The 14,598-nt window shown below is 39.1% G+C and overlaps 1 non-coding gene across 1 annotated transcript; it reads right to left on the bottom strand.

Moving 5' to 3' along the window:
• Window positions 1-9,600: 9,600 nt before the first annotated feature.
• On the bottom strand, window positions 9,601-9,672 carry TRNAC-GCA (transfer RNA cysteine (anticodon GCA)). The gene has a single exon. It is a non-coding gene; the product is annotated as a tRNA-Cys (tRNA).
• Between the last annotated feature and the right edge of the window lie 4,926 nt (window positions 9,673-14,598).

Below are 14,598 nucleotides of genomic sequence, written 5' to 3'. Positions count from 1 at the left end.
GATGGGGACCACAGGTAAACCTATGGCTGATTCATGTGAATGTATGGCAAAACCAACACAATATTGTAAAGTAATTAGCCTCCAATTAAAATAAATAAAAAAAGAAAATAAAGTCTCTCACTGTTTCCATTGTTTCCCCATATATTTTCCATGAAGTGATTGGACCAGATGCCATGATCTTAGTTTTTGAAATGTTGAGTTTTAAGCCAGCTTTTTCACTCTCCTCACTCATTTTCATCAAGAGACTCTTTAGTTCCTCTTTGTTTTCTGCCATAAGGGTGGTGTCATCTGCATCTCTGAGGTTATTGGTATTTCTCCCATAAGTAAGCAGAGACATTACATTGCCAACAAAGGTCCGTCTACTCAAAGGCATGTTTTTTCCATGAGTCATGTATGGATGTGAGAGTTGGACTATAAAAAAAGCTGAATGCCAAAAAAATGTTGTTTTTGAATTGTGGTGTTGTAAAGACTCTTGTGTGTTCCTTGGACTGCAAGGAGATGAAACCCCTGCCGCTAAGTCGCTGCAGTCATGTCTGACTCTGCGTGACCCCGTAGACAGCAGCCTACCAGGCTCCTTCATCCTTGGGATTCTCCAGGCAAGAACGCTGGAGTGGGGCGCCATTTCCTTCTCCAATGCATGAAAGTGAAAAATGAAAGTGAAGTTGCTCAGTCGTGTCTGACTCTTTGCGACTCCATAGACTGCAGCCTACCAGGCTCCTCCATCCATGGGAGTTTCCAGACAAGAGTACTGGAGTGGGTTGCCATTGCCTTCTCTAAGGAGAAGAAACTAGTCAATCCTAAAGGTAATCAATCCTGAATATTCATGTAAGGACTGATGCTGAAACTGAAGCTCCAATATTTGGCCACCTGATGTGAAGAACTGACTCATTGGAAAAGACCCTGCCTTATATGGGAAAGATTGAAAGCCAGAGGAGAAGGGGATGACACAGGATGAGATGGTTGGATGGCATCGTCGACTCAATGGACATGAGTTTGAGCAAGCTCTGAGAGTTGGTGATGGACAGGAAAGCCTGGTGTGCTGTAGTCCATGGGGTTGCAAAGAGTCAGACATGACAGAGTGACTGAACTGAACTGAACCAAAGAGCATGAAATACACTCAGCATCATAAGTCGTCAGGGTAATTTAATTAAAGCTATGCGATGCCATTAAATACTTATTAGATTGGAAATATACAGTTATAAAAACCTGACACTAAAAAGTACTGGTAAACAATACAATGGGAAAGACTAGAGATCTTTTTTTTAAAAAAAATGTATTAAGGGACCATTTCATGCAAGGATGGGTACAATAAAGGACAGAAATGGTAAGAACCTAAAAGAAGCAAAAGATATTAAGAAGGGGTGGTAGGAATACACAGAAAACTGTACAAAAAAGATCTTAATGAGCAGCATAATCACGATGATGTGCTTGATCACCTAGAGCCAGACATACTGGAATGTGAAGTCAAGCAGGCCTTAGGAAGCATTACTACAAACAAAGCTAGTGGAAGTGATAGAATTCCAGCTGAGCTATTTAATTCTTTTTTTTAATTTTCCCATTTTATTCCAAATACAAACGGTCACAATTTACTTCTCCACCTACTGAATAAGTGAAATTTTTATCCTTTACAATTTTTCTACATTACAATAAGGAAATGACTTCTCCAAACTATTATATATTCAGACTTGTGATTATATTTCTGGGAAATACAAATGTAAATTTTTAGAAAAATTCTCCAAAGAGCAAAAAGTGAACAGAAGCCTGAGCCTCCCATTCAGAGGATGACATTACCTTGACATTACAGTCCAGTGATCACAGTGGGCCAAAGGCAACAGGGAATTCCACTATGAACTTATTCTAGATAAGCACCCTTGAAGATGCTTAGTTCCTGTGATACCAGAAGATCAGAACAGATAAATGCCTAAAATTATTCTTGACCTGAGCAAGTTTTTTTCTGGGAGGAATCCATATTAGTCTGTAAGGGACCAGGCTCACTCATTCCTACTTTTCTTTCTTTTAAATATTTTTTCAGTTTTATTTATTTATTTTCTTTACAATATAGTACTGGTTTTACCATACATAGATATGAATCTGCCATGGGTGTACATGTGTTCCCCATCCTGAACCACCCTCCCACCTCCCTCCCCATTCCATCCCTCTGGGTCATCCTAGTGCACCAGCCCCAAGCACCCTGTATCATGCATTGAACCTGGACTGGCAATTCGTTTCACATGTGATAATTTACATGTTTCAATGCCATTCTCCCATATCATCCCACCCTCACCCTCTTCCACAGAGTCCAAAAGACTGTTCTATACATCTGTGTCTCTTTTTCTGTCTCCATACAGGGTTATCATTACCATCTTTCTAAATTCCATATATATGCATTAGTATACTGTATTGGTGTTTTCCTTTCTGGCTTACTTCACTCTGTATAATAGGCTCCAGTTTCATCCACCTCATTAGAATTGATTCAAATGTGTTCTTTTTAATGGCTGAGTAATATTCCATTGTGTATATGTACCACAGCTTTCTTATCCACTCATCTGCTGATGGACATCTAGGTTGCTTCCATGTCCTGGCTATTATAATTATTGCTGTGATGAACATTGGGGTACACGTGTGTCTTTCAATTCTGGTTTCCTCAGTGTGTATGCCCAGCAGTGGGATTGCTCTGTCATATGACAGTTCTATTTCCAGATTTTAAGGAATCTCCACACTGTTCTCCATAGTGGCTGACATAATCTGCTCCCAAGTAAAAACGGGTACTGAAGACTGGGTTCTTAAAGGTACAAAGTTGATAACAAATACCAAAAAGCAAAGATTAAAAATCTAGAGTAGAGGTTAGATTCTCAAAAATGCAGTATTTTTAAAAAGTCACAAAAATTATAAAATATATGTTTATGAAGTTTGCTTTAAAAATAGGGTCTATTTTTTTTTGCAAGGTAATAGTAGGTTATAAAAATGAAAATTAAAGGAGTAATAGGGGACTTTAAAATAAATTTGTTTTTAATTAAAAAATGATAATAGTAAAAATATATCTAGGACTTTCTCTGGAGCTGCAGTGGACAGTGTGGGGTCAATTCATTTTCATATAGTTCCTTGGTCCAGCTTGTACTTCTCAAGGTCTGTAGGCCCCTTTCTATGTAGTTGGTGCTAACTACACGGTTTTAATCTATTACACCTGTCACTTCCAAAGCAGTTCCTTCTGTTTATTTTAGCTTCTTCTGTTTGCTGGTCTCTTCATTGTCTAATTTCCGCCCGGACACAAGCAGGGCTGTGGTGGTCACTTTTTTAAGGCTCACTTGTTCAGTCGTCCTGTGGGGAGGGGGAACACTGCAAACAAATATCACTGGCATGTGCTCACAGTGATTCAGCCACACTGGGTTTGCCCCACTCACAGCCTGTGTGCTTTCGCAGTCTACACAGCTCAGGCTCTAGATTGCTCTGCTGGGAACTGTCTGATGCTGGCCCTGGGTTGTATGCACTCCCCAGGTCTAAGCCACTCAAGCTCAGATTCTCAGGTACTTCACAAAGGTGCAGACTTGGTTGGACCTGCATTTTGTGCCCTTCCCAGGTCTGAGCAGCTCAGGTGACCAGGTGCTTAGCGAGCACCGTCGCCCCCAGTTGAAGGCTGTGAATTATATCCTCCCCCGTCCCAGCGGCTCGGTTTTCTGGGTGTACATACAACAGGAGCGTCTTCTCAGGTATGCCGTGTGTCTCTTCTGGGGAGCTGATCTCTGGCTGTGACCCTCCTGGCAGACGTCAACCGTCCAGAATCCCAAGAAATCTTGGTTAGCAATGAAGTCTGCTTGCAGTTTGGTACAGGATGCCTCTCTGGGGCCACGCTGCCCAATTCCGGCTCTGGCTGCCCTCGCCTACCTGTCTCTGGTGGCGGATGGGCCTGTCCTCAGCTGGCTAGCTCTGCTCAGTCCTTTGTTCTGTGAGCAGGCCTGGTGGTGTCTTAGGTTAGGGCATTTCACGGGATACCTATCCCATGATCTAGGTTGCTATTTCAAGCTAGTTCCCTCAGATTGCCGTCGGGGCATTCAGGCCCGGCCCTTACCCTAAACAATGCAGCCCGTGCCTCACTGTCCAACCCGGATGCGAGCCTCTGGGCTGCTGCTCCGCTGGGAGTTGATGTTAGGTGCATAATCTATGGGTTTTAATTATTTATTTATTTTTCCTCCCAGTTATGTTGCCCTCTGAGATTCCAAGACTCGCAACAGACCTGCTGGAGAGAGTGTTTCCTGGTGTTTGGAAACTTCTATTTTAAGACTGCCCCCCCACCCCAGTATGGGTCTCCATCCCTAACTCTTTTGTCTCTCTTTTTATCTTTTATATTTTGTTCTACCTCCTTTCAAAGACAATGGGCTGCCTTTCCGGGTGACTGATGTCCTCTGCCAGCATTCAGAAGTTGTTTTGTGGAATTTGCTTGGCGTTCAAATGTTCTTTCAATGAATTTGTGGGGGAGAAAGTGGTATCCCTGTCTTATTCCTCTGCCATCTTAGGACTGCCCCCTCCCCCCATTTAAAATTCTGAAAAACAATAGTGGATAGTGTTAAAGTGCTGCACTCGATATGACAGCAATTTTGGAAAACTCAGCAGTGGGCACAGGACTAGATAAGGTCAGTTTTCATTCCAATCCCAAAGAGAGGCAGTGCCAAAGAATGTTCAAATTATAACACAATTACACTCATTTTGCATGCTAATAAGGTTATGCCAAAAATCCTTCAAGCTAGGCTACACCAGTGTGTGAACCAATGATGAAATTATAGATGTACAAGCTGGGTTTAGAAAAGGCAGAGGAACCAGAGATCAAATTGCCGACATCCATCGGATGATAGAGAGAGCAAGGGAATTCCAGAAAAACACGAACTTCAGCTTCATTGACTATGAGAAGCCTTTGATTGTGTGGATCACAGCAAATTGTGAAAAATTCTTGAAAACTTAAGAATACCAGACCACCCTACCTGCCTCCTGAGAAATCTGTATGCGTGCCAAGTAGCAAGAGTTAGAAATTTGCATGGAAAAACTGGTTTAAAATTGGGAAAGGAGTGTCAAGACTGTTTATTGTCACCCTGCTTATTTAACTTATATGCAGAGTACATCATACAAAACGCCAGGCTGGATGAAACACAAGCTGGAATCAAGATTGCTGGGGAAAATACCAACAACCTCAAATATGCAGGTGGAGTCAGTCCAGTTCAGTTCAGGCGCTCAGTCATGTTCGACTCTTTGCAACTCCATGGACTGCAGCACACCAAGCTTCCCTGTCCATCATCAACTCCTGGAGCCTACTCAAATTCATGTCCATTGAGTCGATGATGCCATCCAACCATCTCATCCTCTGTCATCCCCTTCTCCTCCCACCTTCAGTCTTTCCCAACATCAGGGTCTTTTCCAATGAGTAGATTCTTCTCAGCAGGTGGCCAAAGTATTGGAGTCTCAGTTTCAGCATCAGTCCTTCCAGTGAATATTCAGGACTGATTTCCTTTAGGATGGACTGGTTGGATCTCCTTGCAGGCCATCGTGGAGTACATCATGCAAAATGCCAGGCTGGATGAGCCACAAGCCGGAATCAAGACTGCCAAGAGAAATATCAATAACCTCATATGTGCATATGACACCACCCTTACAGCAGAAAGCAAAGAGGAACTAAAGAGCCTCTTGATGAAGGTGAAAGAGGAGACGGAAAAAACTGGCTTAAAACTCAACATTCAATAAACTAAGATCATAGCATCCAGTCCCATCACTTCAGGGCAAATAGATGGGGGAACAATGAAAACAGTAACAGACTTTAATTTATTGGTTTCCAAATTCACTGCAGATGGTGACTGCTGCTGCTGCTGCTGCTAAGTCGCTTCAGTCGTGTCTGACTCTGTGCGACCCCATAGACAGCAGCCCACCAGGCTCCTCTGTCGCTAGGATTCTCCGGGCAAGAATACTGGAGTGGGATGCCATTTCCTTCTCCAATGCATGAAAAGTGAAAAGGGAAAGGGAAGTCGCTCAGTCATGCCCGACTCTTAGTGACCCCATGGACTGCAGCCTATCAGGCTCCTCTGTCCATGGGATTTTCCAGGCAAGATTACTGGAGTGGGGTGCCATTGCCTTCTCCAATGGTGACTGCAGCCATGAAATTAAAAGATGCTTGCTCCTTGGAAGAAAAGCTATGACAAACCTAGACAGCATATTAAAAAGCAGAGACATTACTCTGCCAATAAAGGTCCATATAGTCAAAGCAATGGTTTTTCTAGTAGTCATGAATGGATGTGAGAGTTGGACCATAAAGAAGCCTACACACCAAAGAACTGATGCTTTTGAACCGTTGTGTTGGAGAAGACTCTTGGGATTACCTTGGACTGCAAGGAGATGAAACCATTCACTCCTAAAGGAAATCTACCCTGAATATTCATCAGAATGACTGATGCTGAAACTCCAATACTGGCCGTCTCATGCAAAGAGCTGACTCACTGGAAAAGACCATGATCCTTGGAAAGATTGAAGGCAAAAGGAAAAGGAGGCAGAAGATGAGATGATTAGATATTGTCACCAACTCAATGAACATGAATTTGAGCAAACTCTGAGAGATAATGGAGGAAGAGGAGTCTGGAGTTTTCAGTCCATGTGATTGCAAAGAAATGGACACAACTTAGTGACTGAGCAGCAAGAGCAGGTGCTGACAAGGATAAGGAACAACTGAGACACTGTACCACTGCTGGTGGAAGAATGAAGTAGGTGCAGCCACTTTGACAAACATTTTGGCAGTTTCTTATGAAAGTTAATAGAGAGTTGCCATGACATCCATCAATCCCATTTCCAGGTATTTATCCTAGAGAAGTTAAAACTTATGTTTACAGAGAAGAGTACACACAAATATTTATTAAAGTTTTAATCATAAGTGCCCCAAACAGAAAACAGCCCAGATGTTTTGCAACAATTACACATTCATACAATAAAATTCTACTCAGCAGTAAAAAATGAATGGATTGTGTATTTATATATGGATGAATGAAGCTTAAGTGCATTTTACTAAGTTAAAGAATGCAGACCCAAAAGATACATGATATATTATTCTGTTCATGAATTTATGGAAAAGATAAGTCTATAGAGACAATGAATATCATGCATTAGTACTGAGAAGAAGGTCTGAATACAAAGTGGGTAGCATTGGAATTGTTCTTTATCCTATAATGGTGGTGATTTCAAGAATTCATTCATGCATTAAAATTCATAGACCAGTTCACAAATAAAAAAACTTAATTTTAATGTATGTGAGCTAAAATTAATAGTGATGAACAATTTTTTTAAAAATTTAGATAAGCATTAGCACTGGGATTATGAATTCCTGATGGGCAGGTCAGGCATATGCATCCCAAAAGAAGCCTTCAGTCTCCTTGATGACTACACTCTTGGGGCATTCTTGAAGGAGAGGGTTAGAATTAACTGTCAGGCCATGAACTACTAACAGGTTTTATCCAAAGAAAACAGTTATCTATTTTCAAATAGCCATTCTTACTCTTATGATAGGGAGAAATCATTGGGAGGGTATTTCCCCTGGTTCTCTATCCTATCAGATCTTTGTTCAAGACCCACCAAATGTGCATTTGTGTAGCTATACAAAAAGCTTCATATTTGTCAATGTCATTCTTTAGTAGAAATTAATTACTTGTGAGTAGAGTAACCATGACTACCTTTCTATTTTGTTCTCCCTCTCCTTTTTAAAAACAAAACCAAAATATTAAAATTTTCATATGCTTCTGTATAGGTAATTCTGCAAAAGATTTTAAAAGACTATAAATACACATATGAATCAAAGGTGTTACAGTTCATCCTTAGTATACCCTGCTAATTTTTATGATTTAAACAATAAAAAGTATGGTAATTAGTCACTTTCTATTTCTGGCAATGTTAAATAAAGCAGACTAGTTAGAATCTAAAATAAACAGGTTTATTTTATTATAAATCAAAGTCAAATAGACCTTCCAAGTGGGCTAACACCTTTCTTTTTAAGCATGGCATTTGCAACACCAAAATTTTCTATCAGCTTTATTTATATTTAAATTAGATAAAATTTGAAGTGACTCCCTTAGAAACGGCTTTTTTTTTTTTTCTCCTAGAAGAGATATTTTCTCTGACAGTCCAGATAGTAAATAATTTAGGATTTACAGGCCATAGACTCTCTTACTCAACTACTCATAATTGTTTTGTACTGCAAAAGCAGCCATAGATAATGTGCAAAGGAATGAAAGTGGCTGTGTTAAAATAAGATTTTGTTTACAAAAATTGTGTTGACTATAGATTGGCAACTCCTGCAGTATAGGTGATGATAAGTTTTCTCTGATGCATTTCTATTCATTTCCACAGCTACAATGGGTAGAAATGCTGAACAATGAAAATGAGTCCTATTTCACACCATTCAGAAAAATTAACTTGAAATGGGTCAAAGACTTGAACATTAGACATGATGCCATAAAACTCCTAGAGGAAAGTCTAAGGAAATTCCTTGACATTGGTCATGGCAATGATTTTTTAGATATGACACCAAAAGCACAAACATCAAAAATCAACCAGTGGGACTGCATCAAACATAAAAGCTTTTGCATAGCAAAAGAAACAGTCAATGAAATAAAAAGGCAACTTGCAGAATGGAAGAAAAATTAGCTAAACCATATATCAAATAAGGGGTTAATATTCAAAAAAGAACTCGTAACACTCAATAACAACAACTAACAGTCTAATTAAAAATTGACGGAGGAAATAATTAGATATCCTTCCAAATATGATATTCAAATGGCTAACAAATGAATGAAAAGATTCTCAACATCACTAATCATCAGAGTAATGCAAATCAAAACCACAATGAGATATCACCTCTTGCCTTTTAGAATGGTTATCATCAAGAAGACAAGGGGGCTTCCCTGGTTGCTCAGTGCTAAAGAATCCGCATGCAAATGCAGGAGACACACGTTCAATCCTTGGTTCAGGAAGCTCCCACATGTCATGGAACAACTAAACCTGTGCACCACAATTATTGAGCTTGTGCTCTAAAGCCCTGGAGTTACAACTACTGAGCCCACACACCACAATGACTGAAGTCCATGCAGCCTAGAACTCATGCTCTGCGACAAGAGAAACCACCACAGTGAGAAGCCTGTGTAGCACAACTGGAAAATAGCCCCCACTATCCACAACTAGAGGAAACCTGCACAACAACGAACACCTAGCATAGCCAAAAATAAATAAATAAAATCATTAAAAAAAAAAATAGAAGACAAGAGAAGGACTTCCCTAATAGTCCAGTTAGACAAAGAGGGTTAGACTCCCCTCTTCTACTGCAGGGGGTTCAGCTCGATCCCTGGTTGGGGACTTGGAAGCCGTGTGGCACAGCCAAAAAAAAAAGGAGAGTCCTCAAAATTTTAAAAATTCATCTACCATATGATCTAGCAGTTCCACTTTTGAGTAATGATCAACCCAAATATCCAAGAATGTATTACTTTATCCAGACCCCATGGACTGTAGCCTATCAGGCTCTTCCATCCATGGGATTTTCCAGGCAAGTGTACTGGAGTGGATTGCCATTTCCTTCTCCAGGGGATCTTCCCTACCCAGGAATCGAACCTGGGTTTCCCGCATTGCAGGCAGACGCTTTACCATCTGAGCCACCAGGGAAGCCCCATTTACCCATAATGTGAACTAATTATGTAGCCATTAATATTAAAACATAGATTTAATGTCATGTCTAATGTTCATAAATTAACAAGCAGAAAAGCAGGTTATGAAAGAGGTGATTTCATTTTTGTAAAAAATATGCCTACATAGAAAAAAGACTAGAAGAACACAACAAAAAATACATTTTGAAATAATGTATTTATAAGAATTTTTATTTGTTTTGTGTTTTACTGTTTCCCATATTTCATGCAATGACTATATGCTTATTTTATAATATGAAATATTATTTTAAAGGAACCTTTATTTTTCTTTCCTAATTCTGGCAGCAGTTCATCTCTGCTGTAAAACATTTGGAAAAGCTAGCAAGTTCTAAAAAAGAAATAAAGCCTCTATAATACCACTACTACTAAGAGACTGCTTTGCACATTGCATTTATATATCAGAATGATTTTACCAACAGGTAGTGGAAAACTTGACTCAAAGAAGCATAAACAATAAGGATATTTTTATCTTAATAAGGATACTAGAGATAGGAAGAGACTCAGAGTTGGTTGATTCAACAGCTCTAAGATACCATTAGGTTGTTAATTTTGCAGGGGCAGGGGTTTCTCAAATCTGTTCTCCACAACATCCTAAAGCAATTTCCTCCTATTTTTATGATACTTGCCAGTAGCAACCTGGGTTACAGGCTTTATTTTTCTCATCCAGGGACCTCTGCTGGAAGTCCCTGTTCTAAAACAGAAGATCCAATATAAGGGATATTTCATTGTGGCTTTAAATATACTTATATATCAATTCAGTTCAGTTCAGTCACTCAGTCGTGCCCAACTCTTTGTGACCCCATGGACTGCAGCACACCAGGCTTCCCTGTCCATCACCAACTCCCAGAGTTTACTCAAACTCATGTCCATTAAGTTGGTGATGTCATCCAACCATCTCATCCTCTATCTTCCCCTTCTCCTCCAGTCTTCAATCTTTCCCAGCATCAGAGTCTTTTCAAATGAGTCAGTGCTTCACATCAGGTGGCAAAAGTATTGGAGCTTCAGCTTCAACATCAGTCATTCCAATGAATATTCAGGACTGATTTCCTTTAGGATGGACTGGTTGGATCTCCTTGCTGGCAAAATAATGTCTCTGCTTTTTAATATGCTGTCTAGGTTGATCATAACTTTCCTTCCAAGGAGTAAGCATCTTTTAATTTCATGGCAGCAATCATGCATATATTTATACATACATACTGATAATTTTTCAGCCAGAATGATTTTCTCTCTTAATAAAGGATTGACACCCAAGAAAGTCAGGCCTGTTATTGAAGAAAAATAGATAATTCAACTATTATGGTACTAGAACTAAAAGTTTCTAGCTACTGGAAGCAACCGCAGACACAACCTTCTCAGGAGAATCACTAGGAACTAGGTTATTTGCCACCTTTGTGATTTCAGGAAGGGACGAAAACAGAACAGGTCTGTGTTTGGTTAAAGCTCATAGATACAGTTCAGTCTCTCAGTCATGTCTGACTTTGCAACCCCATGGACTGCATCAGGAAAGGCTTCCGTGTCCTTCATCATCTCCCGGAGCTTGCTCAAAGTCATGAACATGAGTTGGTGATGCCATCCAACCACCTCATCCTCTGTCGTCCCCTTCTCCTTCTGCCTTTAATCTTCCCCAGCATTAGGGTCTTTTCCAATGACTCAGCTATTTAGATCAGGTGGCTAACGTATTGGAGCTTCAGTTTCAGCATCAGCCTTTCCAGTGAATATTCAGGGTTGTTTTCCTTTAGGACTGACTGGCTTGATATTCTTTATTATTATTATTATTACACGAAGTTTTTTAAATTTTTTAAATATAAATTTATTTATTTTAATTTGAGGTTAATTACTTTACAATATTGTATTGGTTTTACCATACATCAACATGAATCCACCACGGGTGTACACATGTTCCCCATCCTGAACCCCCCCTCCCACCTCCCTCCCCATACCATCCCTCTGGGTCATCTCACTGTACCATCCCCAAGCATCCTGTATCCTGCATTGAACCTGGACTGGCGATTTGTTTAATATTTGATATTATACATGTTTCAATGCCATTCTCCCAAATCATCCCACCCTCTCCTTCTCCCATAGAGGCCAACAGACTGTTCCATACATCTGTGTCTCTTTTTCTGTCTTGCATACAGGGTTATCATTACCATCTTTCTAAATTCCATATATATGTGTTTTTATACTGTATTGGTGTTTTTCTATATATAGAAAACTATAAAACACTGGTGAAAGAAATCAAAGATGACACTAATAGATGCAGAAATATACCATGTTCATGGATCGGAAAATCAACATAGTGAAAATGAATATACTACCCAAAGCAATCTATAGATTCAATGCAAGCCCTATCAAGCTACCAGCGATATTTTTCACAGAGCTAGAACAAATAATTTCACAATTTGTTTGGAAATACAAAAAACCTCGAATAGCCAAAGCAATCTTGAGAAAGGAGAATGGAACTGGAGGAATCAAGCTGCTTGACTTCAGGCTCTACTACAAAGCCACAGTCATCCAGACAGTATGGTACTGGCACAAAGACAGAAATATAGATCAATGGAACAAATAGAAAGCCCAGAGATAAATGCATGCACCTATGGACACCTTATCTTTGACAAAGGAGGCAAAAATATACAGTGGAGGAAAAACAATCTCTTTAACAAGTGGTGCTGGGAAAACTGGTCAACCACTTGTAAAAAAATGAAACCAAAACACTTTCTAACACCATACACAAAAATAAACTCAAAATGGATTAAAGATCTAAATGTAAGACCAGAAACTATAAAACTCCTAGAGGAGAACATAGGCAAAACACTCTCCAACATAAATCACAGCAGGATCCTCTATGACCCACCTCATAGAATATTAGAAATAAAAGCAAAAATAAACAAGTGGGACCTAATTAAAATTAAAGGCTTCTGCACAACAAAGCAAACTATAAGCAAGGTGAAAAGAGAGCCTTCAGAATGGGAGAAAATAATAGCAAATGAAGCAACTGACAAACAACTAATCTCAAAAATAAACAAGCAACTTATGCAGCTCAATTCCATAAAAATAAACGACCCAATCAAAAAATGGGCCAAATAACTACACAGACATTTCTCCAAAGAAGACATACAGATGGCTAGCAAACACATGGAAAGATGCTCAACATCACTCATTATCAGAGAAATGCAAATCAAATCACAATAGGGTGCCATTTCACGCCAGTCAGAACGGCTGCTATCCAAAAGTCTACAAGCAATAAATGCTGGAGAGGGTGTGGAGAAAAGGGAATCCTCTTACACTGTTGGTGGGAATGCAAACTAGTACAGCCACTATGGAGAACAGTGTGAAGATTCCTTAAGGAACTGGAAATAGAACTGCCTTATGACCCAGTAATCCCACTACTGGGCATACACACCAAGGATACCAGAATTGAAAGAAACACGTGTACCTCAATGTTCATCACAGCACTGTTTATAATAGCCAGGACATGGGAAGCAACCTAGATATCCATCAGCAGATGAATGGATAAGAAAGCTGTGGTACACAAACACAATGGAGTATTACTCAGCCATTAAAAGGAATACATTTGAATCAGTTCTAACGAGGTGGATGAAACTGGAGCCTATTATACAGAGTGAAGTAAGCCAGAAAGAAAAACACCAATAGAGTATACTAATGCATGTATATGGAATTTAGAAAGATGGTAAAGATAACCCTGTATGCAAGACAGCAAAAGAGACACAGATGTGTAAAACAGTCTGTTGGCTTGATATTCTTGCAGTCCAAGGATTTCTCAAGAGTCTTCTCCAACACCACAGTTCAAAAGCATTGATTCTTCAGTGCTCAGCTTTCTCTATGGTCCAACTACCACATCCATACATGACTACTGGAAAAACCATAGCTTTGACTATACAAACCTTTGGTGGCAAAGTAATGTCTCTTTTTAGTTTACTGTCTAAGTTTGTCATAGCTTTACTTCCAAGGAGTAAGTTCATAAACACTGCAAATTAAGAGCAATATGTCAGGGGCTCCCACCTGCCCACAGACAGTTTCCATTCAACTATCTCCATTTTGATAAATACTCATCTTAATGGCTGGAAAAACACTAAATTCTAAGTAGCAATCCTAACAATGTGCTGAAATGAAAACTTCTCCTTTATAATGGTGATACAGATGATTGATTACTTATTGAAACTATATCAAATAATTTACAGTATTATAGTGAAATATTGAGGCTATTTTTTTTATGTAAAGATGGACTAGAATCAAATATTATTAGAGAGAAGAATAATTAGGCAATTCATGACACTGATTGAAGTTTATAGTTCTATTGTAAAAAAATCATCTATTAGCTGAAGACTGTCTAGGATTGAAGATATTTTATGGCCTATTCAAGGCCACTAACAGAGAAATAAATATCAAGGGCATATAAGTAGCTAATTAATCACCTGTTTATTTTTTAATATGATGCAGTAAAATTGAATTTTTCTTTCAGTATACAGTTCTATGAATGTTTTTTATTCAGGTTTAGTTGATTTACATTATTATATTAGTTTCAGATGTACAGCATAATGACTCAATATTTTTACAGATTATACTCCATTTAAAATTATTATAAAATACTGGTTATATTCCCTGTCCTGTACAATATATCCTTGTAGCTTGTTTGTCTTATCCATATTAGCTTGTAACTTTTAATCCCCTACACTTACCTTGCCTCTCCAATTCTCCCTCTCCTCACTGGTAACCACTAGTCTGTTCCCTGTATCTGTGAGTCTGTTTATGTTTGGTGCTGTTTCATTTTATTTGTCTCATTTTTTAGATTCCACATATAAGTGCTAACATAACATATGTATATGGGCTTCTCTGGTGGCTCAGTGGTAAATCTGCCTGAAAT

Source organism: Budorcas taxicolor, chromosome X, assembly GCF_023091745.1.
Source record: "Budorcas taxicolor isolate Tak-1 chromosome X, Takin1.1, whole genome shotgun sequence".
In the NCBI taxonomy this organism is placed as follows: Eukaryota; Metazoa; Chordata; class Mammalia; order Artiodactyla; family Bovidae; genus Budorcas; species Budorcas taxicolor.
Note: the sequence above shows the minus strand (reverse complement) of the source record. Positions and strands in the feature narration are given on the sequence as shown.